Here is a 10962-nt window from a genome sequence, read left to right as displayed (position 1 = left end):
AACTCACCCCTAGATGCACTTGGAAAGAAGACTTCCCTATCCGCCCAACTAGGCAAAGGACATGAAGGATAAAGTAGTCCTTGCCTAGCTAAATGAAGGATGGGTGGATATTGGGCTAAGTATGCATCTTCCCGATCCTTAAAAAGCTTGTTTGTGAATCTCTTGCATAAGTAGAGTCATGTAGTCATTGCTTGCTTTAACACCTTCGGGTTTGAACTCTTGATACTTGAAAGGATAGGGTGGTGTGACAATGGAGGAGGAGGGCATTTCAATTTCACCCCTTTGTTGACGGATGATGTATTCGGCTTCTTTTGAGAGGGGAAGAAGGTAGTTGGTCCGATGGACACTCAAACGGCATATCTTGGAAGGCAAAGTAAAAGATCTAGCCTCATTGGTGAGCCACCCATATTTGGTGTCAAGAGGGTTATGAGTGACCCACTTGTACTTGTTAATCATGGCATCCATGTCTATGAGATGACCCCTTTTTCGCCACATACTTGCTATCCTTGTTGAAATTCGGATCAAAGTACTTAGCCAAAAGAGTGACTAGACCTCCATTTACAATAACAGTGGTGCCTTGCTTTCCAAAATCAACGTTTAGCCATCTTTCCACCAAAAGCCTTAGAGAATTGTAAGGCTTGGTGAATTCCCTTCCAATATTTAAGGCCGGCTCAAGAAGAACACAATCGAGCTTGGTAAAGTGGTTAGTGTCTTTTCTTGCAATGATATTATTCCCGATGACCTTGTGCCACACTCTAATGCCCGGATGGTGGACTAATAGAGCGCGACTAGCATGATAGTTCTCAAATTTCCTCCCGGAAATTGCCTCCCAAAGAGGAGCGGGGTCATACTTTTCGGGATTCTTGTAATAACTAGGTGAATCACTAAGACCCAATGCTTTACCCAATTCATCAAAGGTGATGCGCCTACTCACATTAGCAAGGCGGAACTCGATGTTTTCTCTAGTCTCTACCTTAGTAAATTTCAAAGAACTCAAGAATTCTAAGGTAAGGGAGGGGTATGTCAATTCTCTTGTAGCAAACCATTTTCCCAACCCCATGGCTTCAAAGAAGGCTTTCATTTGTTCAAGGACACCCAATTTGTTTAAGGCATCTTCACATATGAATTTGGTGGATAGAAAGGATTTTCTAGCATACTTGGCAAATGTATCCCTATGGGAGTTAGAAATGAAAATTACCTCCGGATAGTTTGATAATTGAGCAATTTCCGGAGTTGTTGATGTTGTTGCTTCCAAGGGAGGTTGTTGTTGTTGAACTTCCAAGTTTGAACTAGCTATCACCATAGCCAATGAGGCTTTCTTTGCTTGAAGACTCTTTTGTCTTGTTGAGAGTGCCTTTGCCTTAGGTGCCTTTGTTGCTCCTTTTGTCCTTGCCATTGATGATTTAACCAAGAAAAGAGTGAAAATCTTCAATTTCCAAGTATACCCAAATCGATTTTAAGATGAAAGGCTTTGCCTTTATAATTTCAAAAATCGACTCAAAGGTTGAAGATTTTGGTGCTTGGTTTGATTTTTGTTGGAAGAGGAGTGATTAATTATTGTTAAAAGGAAGTTTTGATTTGATTTTGTTGAATTTGGTTGAGGAAATCTTGTTTTGGTGATGGAGAGGATGAGGGTTTTGAGTTTTGGGGTTTATGGGTAGTGTTTTGAATGAAGGAATGAAGAAATGAATGTGGGATGGGGTATTTAAAATACCCGAAAATTTCAAAAACTGTAGGGGAAGACGGGCGTCTTTCCTTCGGGACGCTCGGATTCTGCCTTTTTTTTTTTTTTCAGGACTCTCGCCTAAAGATGGGCGTCTTTCAGCAAAGACGTTCGGATTTATCGACTGCAGGACGGGCGTCTCTTGCTGAAGACGGGCGGATTCTCAGACAGTGAGATTTCTTGTTTTTCACAGGCAAAAAGACGGGCGTCTTTCCTTTCCAAGACGGGCGGATTTCTGAAGACGAGCGTCTTCTCTACCAGGACGCTCGGATTCTTCAACAGTCCCAAAATTTCAAATTTTCTGCTCAGATGGACGGACAGAATTTGACAAAGACGCCCGGATTAACTGAAGACGGGCGGATTCCCATGAAGATGCTCGGATTCTTCCTGTTTTACCCGGATTCAGTTCCATCCGTGCACTTGCATATCCCTTGTCATTTTTTATTCTTTAATCCCGTGTTCTTCATTGTAGGGGCACTACTAAGGCGTGAATAGCCTAGGCAATTGTTATCCCCACACTAAGCTAAAGCATCAATTAAATCATTAGTCCCTTCCTCACTTCTCTCAAAAATGATAATTACCTTGATCAAAGGATAAATATCCAAAAATGACAAAAATGCAATGTAAGAATTAAAATGCAAGTTTAGGGGGTTAGAAATATTTACAAATGGTGGTTTAGGGAGGACTCCACCAAACTCTCATCCTTAGTGAGATGTCATGGGGGCATGTCCAAGGTGTTGTTGATGTTGCTCAACACCTTGAAGAAGTAATCAAAAGCTTGTTCATTATCATGATAAAGATCTTCAATAGACCTTTGCCCTTGTTGTCGGTCTTGATCGATAGCATTACCAATATAGGGATTGAAAATCTCTTCAAACTCATCGTCCCAAAGACCACAAACTTCATCTACTTGATCACTAAAGCTCTCTTGAGTTGATAGACACAACTCTCCCACTTTCTTGTCTTGGCCAATGAGGCCATCCTCTTCATTGCTTGACTTTGGTGAGCTTTTCAAGCTCTCTTTGTTACAATTCACTTGCTCTTTGAATGGAGCATCTTCAATTTTCTTCTTCCATTGGAATTCCGACTTCTTCCTATCATCCTTCCGGCTATAATGATCAACCATAAAACATGGTTCATGCAAACGAGGAGCTCTCATGGTCTTGTCAAGATTGATAGTTATGCTCTCATCTCCCACTTCTAGAGTGAGCTCTCCATGCTTCACATCAATCATCACCACACCCGCGGTGTGTAAGAAAGGTCTTCCTAGAATGATTGGAATGTTGGAATCTTCTTCCATTTCAACAATGACAAAGTCCACCGGGATGAAAAATTTCCCGATTCTTACGGGAACATCTTCCCATATCCCTAATGGTGTCTTCGTCGATCTATCGGCCATTTGGAGTGTGATATTGGTGCATTTAAGCTCTCCCATCCCCAATCTTTTACTCACCGAGTATAGCATAACAATCACACTAGCCCCTAGATCACATAAGGCTTTGTTGATCGTGGTGTCGCCAATGGTACACGGTCTCGAGAAGCTTCCCGGATCTTTGAGTTTTGGAGGTGAACTCCCTTGAAGGATTGCACTACTCACCTTAGTGAAGGCGATAGTCTCAAGCTTCCGGATTGACTTCTTCTTGTCTTTCATATATTTTGCATAGGCCAACACGTGATTGATTAATTCCGTGAAAGGAATTGAGACTTCCAAATTCTTCACAATTTCCATAAATTTTCCAAGTTGGTCATCAAATTTGGGCTTGGCTTGACGACTTGGAAAAGGAAGTCTAATCACAATGGGCTCCTTCTCCTTGACCTTCTCTTCATTTTTCTTTGAAATTTCTTCTTTTGATGGTTCTCCATCCTTGGAGTTTTGCACAATTTCTTCTTTGCCACTAGCTTCCACAACTTCATCCTTAACTTGCTTCTTCGGTGCTTCATACCTTGTACCACTCCTCAAGTGAATAGCACTAACCGTTTCATGTCTTGGGGGATTACTTTGAGGTGGTAATTGCCCCTTTTGTCTTTGTGATCTTGAAGATGCTAGTTGAGTCAATTGGGTTTCCAACATTTTGGTGTGAGCTAGAATGTTGTTGATGGTGATTTCCTTTGCTTGACTATCCTTTTGCATTTGAGTGAAAAACTCTTGTTGATTCTTTTGCATTTGGAGGACCGCTTTTTGAACATCAAAACCTTGGTCATTTTGTTGATTGTATGGAGTTTGATTTTGGTAACCTTGGTTTTGGTTGTAAAAGGGTCTTTGATTTTGGTTTCTCATGGGAGGTGGGGTGTATGTTAGTTGAGGGTTTTGAACATTTTGGCTTTTGTATGAGAGATTTGGATGGAATTTGGTGTTTTCATTGTAATAGTTTGAATAAGGGGTACCACTCTTGTATGCTTGGAAAGCATTCACTTGTACATTTGTTCCCCTACTTTCACTTTGGCCATGTCCCAAAGTTCCACAATTCTCACATATCCCACTTGGGATTGATGAAGATGCCGTCATGGCATTAACATGATGCTTTGGTGATTTTGAGGCTTCTTCAAGTCTAGCCATAGCTTTTTCAAACTTCAAATTGATGGTATCAATGTGAGCACTAAGTTGAGCACCCAATTGAGTAATGGAGTCCAATTCATGCTTTCCTCCTCTAGTAGCCTTGCGAGGTCTACTATATTGTGAGTTATGGACCGCCATTTCCTAAATTTTGTTCCAAGTTTGATTGTCATCAACTTCGGTGAACATTCCATTTGATCCCATGTTGAGAATGTTCCTTGAATCTTCATAAAGACCGTTCCAAAATTGTTGTACCAAGAACCATTCAATAAGTCCATGGTGAGGACATGAGCGACAAATTCCCTTGAATCGCTCCCAAGCTTCATACATAGATTCTTCATCCCTTTGCTTAAAGTCCGTAATTTGAGCTCTTAGCATGTTAGTCTTTTCTGGTGGATAGAACTTTTGTTAGAAAGCTAGAGCCAACTTCTTCCAAGAATAAATTCCGAGAGTAGCCTTATCAAGGTCTTTCAACCATTGTTTCGCGGTGCCAATTAGAGAAAAAGGAAATAAGACCCATCGAATTTGGTCTTGAGTTACACCGGTTTGAGAAATCGCATCACAATAGTCACAAAAAGTCTCTATATGAGAATGAGGGTCCTCACTAGGCATCCCCCCAAATTGGCTTCTTTCGACTAATTGGATAAATGCGGATTTGGCAATAAAATTTCCCGTTAGATGTTGTGGTGTAGGAGTACCATTGGGTAGGTTCTCCTCGGTGGGTACGGAATGTGATGAAAACTTAGGCATTGTGGGTTGATTTTGTGTTGTATTTTGTGTTGGGTTCTCCTCACCTTCTTTTGCAAAAGGGTTGATGAACTCAATAGTATTTGGTTGAATATCTACAACCTCACCAATACCTCTCAAAGTTCTCCAAGCAAGTCTTCTATTGGTTGTCAAGGTCCTTTCAATTTCGTGATCAAAGGGTAACAAGTTACCTTGTGACCTTCTAGACATGCAAAATATCAAACAACTTGAAAACAATTAGAACAAACCTTGAGGAGTTTTACTTCCCCAAGGCAAAGAAAGACACAACTAATAACAATACAAGAAAATATAAATCAAGTTAACACCGTCCCCGGACAACGGCGCCATTTTTGGCCGTGTTCCCTCGTGGGGTTTAGTTTTTCAGTACTTGTCGTTAGGAGCACCTAGACCAAAACACAATTTATAACTTCATAAACAACTATACAAGTAGTAAAGAGGCAAGTAAAGGTCGGATCCCAAGGGACGGGAATTGAGATGAGATTTCTATTGCAACTAGCGGTGTCTAAGGGTCTCATAATTGGGGTTTGATGTAGAAGATCACTAAACTAAATAGCAAAGAAAGTAAACAAGCAAGATGAATTAAAAGGGATGTAAACAATTGATAAAAGGCACTAGGGTGTCATGGGGTCATAGGGGATTCATGGAAATTAATCATACAAACATATTCTCAAGTTATAAGCAAGCAATTATTGTTGTGATGGATCGAGTTGGTTTATATCTTACAATCCTAGGAAAGTTTGGGTCCCGGAGCCGAATCGATTAGATTGTACAACACCTACAAGTCGACTTAATCTTCCCTACTCAACAATATGCATGGTCTAATGAGACTCGAGTTAGTTTATGTCTTACAAGTCTCATTGAAAAGATAGGTGATGGGTAAAAAATGCAAGGATTCATAGGCTCACATTTCATCAAACATAATATGTGCATAAGTTGAGATCACAACAAGCAAGCAAATAAACTATGAAAGCATATTAATTTAATCATGAATCATTCCCCATGTTGGTTTCCCCTAATTATCCATTAACCCTAGCTAAAGAAATTACTCACTCATTATCATGTTCTACATGCTAGCAAGGTTGTCAATCATACCAACAAAGTGAAACATGATGAATAAATGAAAGTGATTAACAATAATTAAAGAGGGATTAAGAGAATTATACCTACTAATGATTCCAATAATAAAGCAAAGAATAAAAGAAGTACTTGAACGCTTGATTGAGAGGTTGTCAATCTCCCAATAATAACCCAAATAATCTTCAATTACCCAAAATAAATGATGAACAAGAGAGAGATTAAGGAAATAAAACTTGTATTAAAAACTTGATTAAATGTTGATTACAAGATTAAAGAGAGATTTGATTGATATTAACTACACTAAAGATTGCTAAGAAGAACATACTCTTCTAATTAGCCTAATGGGGTATTTATAGTGGGGATTAGGTGCATGAATTAGGGTTAACTAAGGGCTTAAATGACGATTAAGTCCCTTGTTGAGGAATCGCCGGTCACTTTAGGGAGACTCCGGTCTCTAGGGAGACTCCGGTCTCTAGAAAAAGATGTGCATCCTTCCTTGAAGCATGAAGAAGACGAAATGGGACTGTCTGGGAATCCGGGCGTCTTTAGCTTAAGACGGGCGTATTTGGCAGCTTATGCCCGTGCGTCCAGGGGGTGAAGACGGGCGTCTTCTAGAGCTTTTGCCCAGGCGTCTTGTGTTGGAAGACGCACGGATTGTGGGGAGAAGACGGGCGTCTTCTAGGCAATCTGCACGGATTGTCAGGTAGTCTTGTTCCTTCTTCTTTTCTCCTTTTTTCTTCATAAAATTCTTGAGGATTTCCTCGGGGATGCAAGGATCTTTTCTCATCATTGCCCATCTACTATAGTATGTACAAATGCCTTCTAATCTTGTCTCTCCTTGATGCTTGGTCATTGAATTCAATCAATTTAGGCTCATTTTGCCATGAAAATGCAAGGTTTGCACTCCTTTCCTACTGATACCGTCGTTGTGAGTACCAAAAATAATATTTATAAACCTATTAAAACTAACAGAAGCTAGTGGTAACAGGGTCGAACCACAGAGAGGCAGATGTAATTATTAGTTGTCTAATTTCAGTCTAAGTCATCGAATGTGGGAGTGTTTGATTTGATCTATAGCTAAAGGCAATAAAAGACAATAAACTAAATAAACGGATAAAACAAATATTAAAAGGGTGCAAGGATGGTCGGTTCACTATAGTTTCGGCGGCAGCAAACTAAGTAGGTCTGAAATAAAAACATGAGGCGGGAAAACAAGAGGTCCTCTCGGTCCACTCTCACATGTAGCATCTTTCGATCTCGCTACAAGTCCCAAATATCACTAATACTAACTTTCGTCCTGAAAATTGACTAATAATCTAAACTTTACCTATCTTTCGATCTTAGCATAGTTTAGTCATTTTAATTGGTAGTCTAACAACTCTCCCTATCTTTCGATCTAATGGGTCGGTCATTTACTAAGCATTCAACTAGTCGCGTGCACTCGATTCGTCAAATATAGAATTTAAATCAATTAAAACGAAGCAAAACCTCACGTGGCCAATCGATCGACCAGGGTCTGCGGTCGATCGACCGTGGCGCGACTCAGGTCGTACTATTCTACTGCCGCCTACTCTACAGTTCCCCTACATCCTAGCACGAGGTATTTAGCTACTCATGATATTGGTAAAAACAATAACACTATAAACGAAATAAACTACTGAATTCATGCTTGAATTAACGGAACAAAAGATTAGCATAAAACGATAATTATGGCTTCGGGAAACTAATCTATCAATTCTAACTACAAACGAATTAAGCAATAAAACTGAAATAGTGAATAAAGGAATACCAGTAGAAGAATTGCAGGAAAAAGATCAGAAAACCGAATGCCAATGTAACTTTTATTGAAAGAAATATTTGTAAACTAAAGAACCCTAACTAATTTCGTGATCTAACTCTGATGAAAACTGGATGAATGTTCTCAAAACCTAGCATACGTTATATAGAATACAACGTAGTTTTTATTGTCAAAACCTAACTCCTATGGACTTGCTATTCCTCGATCTTTTAATTCACGCAGATTAGCGGCTTGGTCGATCGACTACTAAGGCTAGTCGATCGACTAGTAAGCTCTGAACAGTGGCTCCTGGAAGTCGTGGTATGGTCGATCGACCATAGGTAGCGGTCGATCGACTGCTTTAGCTGATACTTGACTTCAAACTTCTCGTGGATTTGTCTTTCGGGCCTCGAAATGCGCACCAAGCTCGTTCCTTGAGCAAATACTTCACGTCAAATGAAATGCAAGATACTCGGGGACATATTTGGCTCAATATCTACTCATTTCCGCATAAATCTGCAATATTACATAAAAATACGAAAGTAGACAAAATGGGGCAAATAGTAGCCTTAAACTACATAAATGAGCTGTGAAATGCGTGTAAAATAGGGTGTAAAACATCATATTTAGGACACGCATCAAACTTCCCCAAACCAAACTCTTGCTTATCCCCAAGCAAGAACAAGACTCGATCCTAAAACCTAATGGAACGAGTTCCATCTCAGAGCGAAATTCACACTGAATAGCCTAAACCAATTTAATGCAACTAACAATCAATTAGTAATGTGAATCATGCAAACGAGTTATAAAGTCGTCAAAAACTGCTGAACCGTCAACTATAGAGACTTATCAAATTGGACTCTCACGGGTCGCTCAAATCACTCAATAAAAACAGGTGAGTAATGTAAAGATAGAAAGAATTCATTTTGCTAGTGACACTCACCTAACTACGACCTATAAGAACATGCCTACAATATAATATATATGAAAGTAATCTCTACAACCGTACATATGCATTCCAACCGAACAAATGACCATGACACATGCCGAGGTATATAAGGGATATGTGAGGTAATGGGCAGGAAAGGCAAAACATTTATGGGAATATGGGGGTACAGGTGATCAAGCTAGTACCGTAACAAAACCATATGACAATATCCACTTCTTGCTCAAAATCAAATCGAAAAGGTGCTATAGCAAGCACAAAACGCACAATCTCCGAAATAATCAACTCCCCATAAGATACAAATGAAACATGGGAGTAAAAATCGCCATTTGAATAAAGACTTGAATCATGCGAATTGATTTCCTTTCTTCTCGGGCATCGGTTGATCGACCAAGTAGAGCAGTCGATCGACCGGCTTAAACAGTACAGACTCTTTTTTTTTTTTTTTCTTTTTCGAATTATTTTTTCTCTTTTTTTTTCTTTTCTTTTCTTTCCTTACTCCATTTCTTCCCAACGACACCTCAAAATGAGCATAGCTACCAAAAACGAAGTAACAATCCCAAAACTAAACTACTATCTTGACAAGGGCAGGCTAAATGTAGGATGTAGTTAACGGGACAAAAAGGCTATTTTTGGCATTGTGGAGCTTATGGGTAAAATGAGAAAATGGGACCTCTTCCATATGTGTCAACTAACCACAGACCGAATGCACACAGGTATTAAGCAGATTAAGTTCATATTTATGCAAATTTATGAAACATGTCTCATAGATGACACCAATTATAAGCTCTAATAACTCAGAAAATATAAGTAGTTTGCCAAATTTCTAAGTCAAGTCTCAAGTCCAGCAAGAAATTAACGAAAACTCGTAGATATGCATTTATGATTCTACTAACAACATGTCAGTTAGCAAGGCTTAGGCATAAAACAGATGCAAATGCAATGTCATCATTGAAATACTACCGTTCCGACTCGACCTATATGCTAAAATAAACGTGCAATTTTTGGAATTTTTGAATTTTTTCAATTTTTTTGAATTTTTGTATATATGGAGAAATTAAACAACAATGCAAGACAAAATGTAAACGTGAATGCAAGCAAATGAAATGCAAAGCAAAACCCTTCCCCAAACCAAATCGCACAATGTCCCCATTGTGCAAAATCATGTAATAAAGAAAAGGAAAACGGGAATTTGCGAGAAAATCTATAAAGGACATCAAGTAAAGCTTAGAAACTCACAAGACTTTAAGCGCAGCAAAAGGAAACCTCCCCAAACCAGCGTGAGCTAGGAGGTTTCAGTAGCCAGCAGTGCTAATAATAGGTACCTGAAAAGACAACAATACCACGCATAAAACCAAGAAAGCAAAGTGGAAGCGGTAATTATGTGCATAAGATGAAAAAAAATGGAAGAAAACAGAAAAATGTCGGAACATAAAGAGGAGGAAAGACTCCCTCAATTCCGCAAAACGACCAAACACAACAGGGGAGAGGTCATGAACAGGTAGCAGTGCAGAACGGTCGATCGATTACATCATCCAGTCGATCGACCTGAGTGAACAGGAACAGAAGCTCCTGGAAATCGCAGCTCAGTCGATCGACCACTCAGGCCGGTCGATCGACTGACTTTCCTGCTGTAAGTTCTGATTTTCTTCAAAATAGCTCAATAACTCGAGCTATTAAGGTCTATAAACCTGCAAATGCACAATAATACGCGCCCAAAAATTGCGCAGAACCCAAAGTAACCAACTAAAGTGTTAAAAATCCTAAGCAAACTTAAAATGCGAAGTCTCGCGCACACAAAACAATAAAAAGTTCAACGAAAGCAATAGATTGTAAATGTTTTGAAAAAGTCTCAATCAACTAATAGTTGATCAATAACGGCCACGGAATGGCCCACTTGGTCAGCTTCTGGCTACCAGAGGAAGCCTCAATAGTGCTCATCTTCTCAGCGGCACTCTTCTCAATTCCAACATCCGTCAAGCTCAACGGATCAACATGTCGAATATCTTCCCAATCAATGACCTCCTCTGACTCGTCGGAATCCAGATCAGACTCCGTTGCTTTGACTGGCTCATCTTCAGGCTCCTCATCAGTGCCATAGCTAAGGCATCCTAGAC

At 39.7% G+C, this 10962-nt stretch overlaps 1 non-coding gene across 1 annotated transcript; it reads left to right on the top strand.

Annotated features, from left to right (window-relative positions):
- Positions 1-4548: 4548 nt before the first annotated feature.
- LOC141644602 (small nucleolar RNA R71) lies at positions 4549-4655 on the top strand. The gene has a single exon (XR_012544215.1). It is a non-coding gene; the product is annotated as a small nucleolar RNA R71 (small nucleolar RNA).
- Positions 4656-10962: the final 6307 nt, after the last annotated feature.

This window comes from Silene latifolia, chromosome 2 (genome assembly GCF_048544455.1).
Source record: "Silene latifolia isolate original U9 population chromosome 2, ASM4854445v1, whole genome shotgun sequence".
Classification (NCBI taxonomy): Eukaryota; Viridiplantae; Streptophyta; class Magnoliopsida; order Caryophyllales; family Caryophyllaceae; genus Silene; species Silene latifolia.
This window is presented reverse-complemented; position numbering and strand designations above follow the sequence as displayed.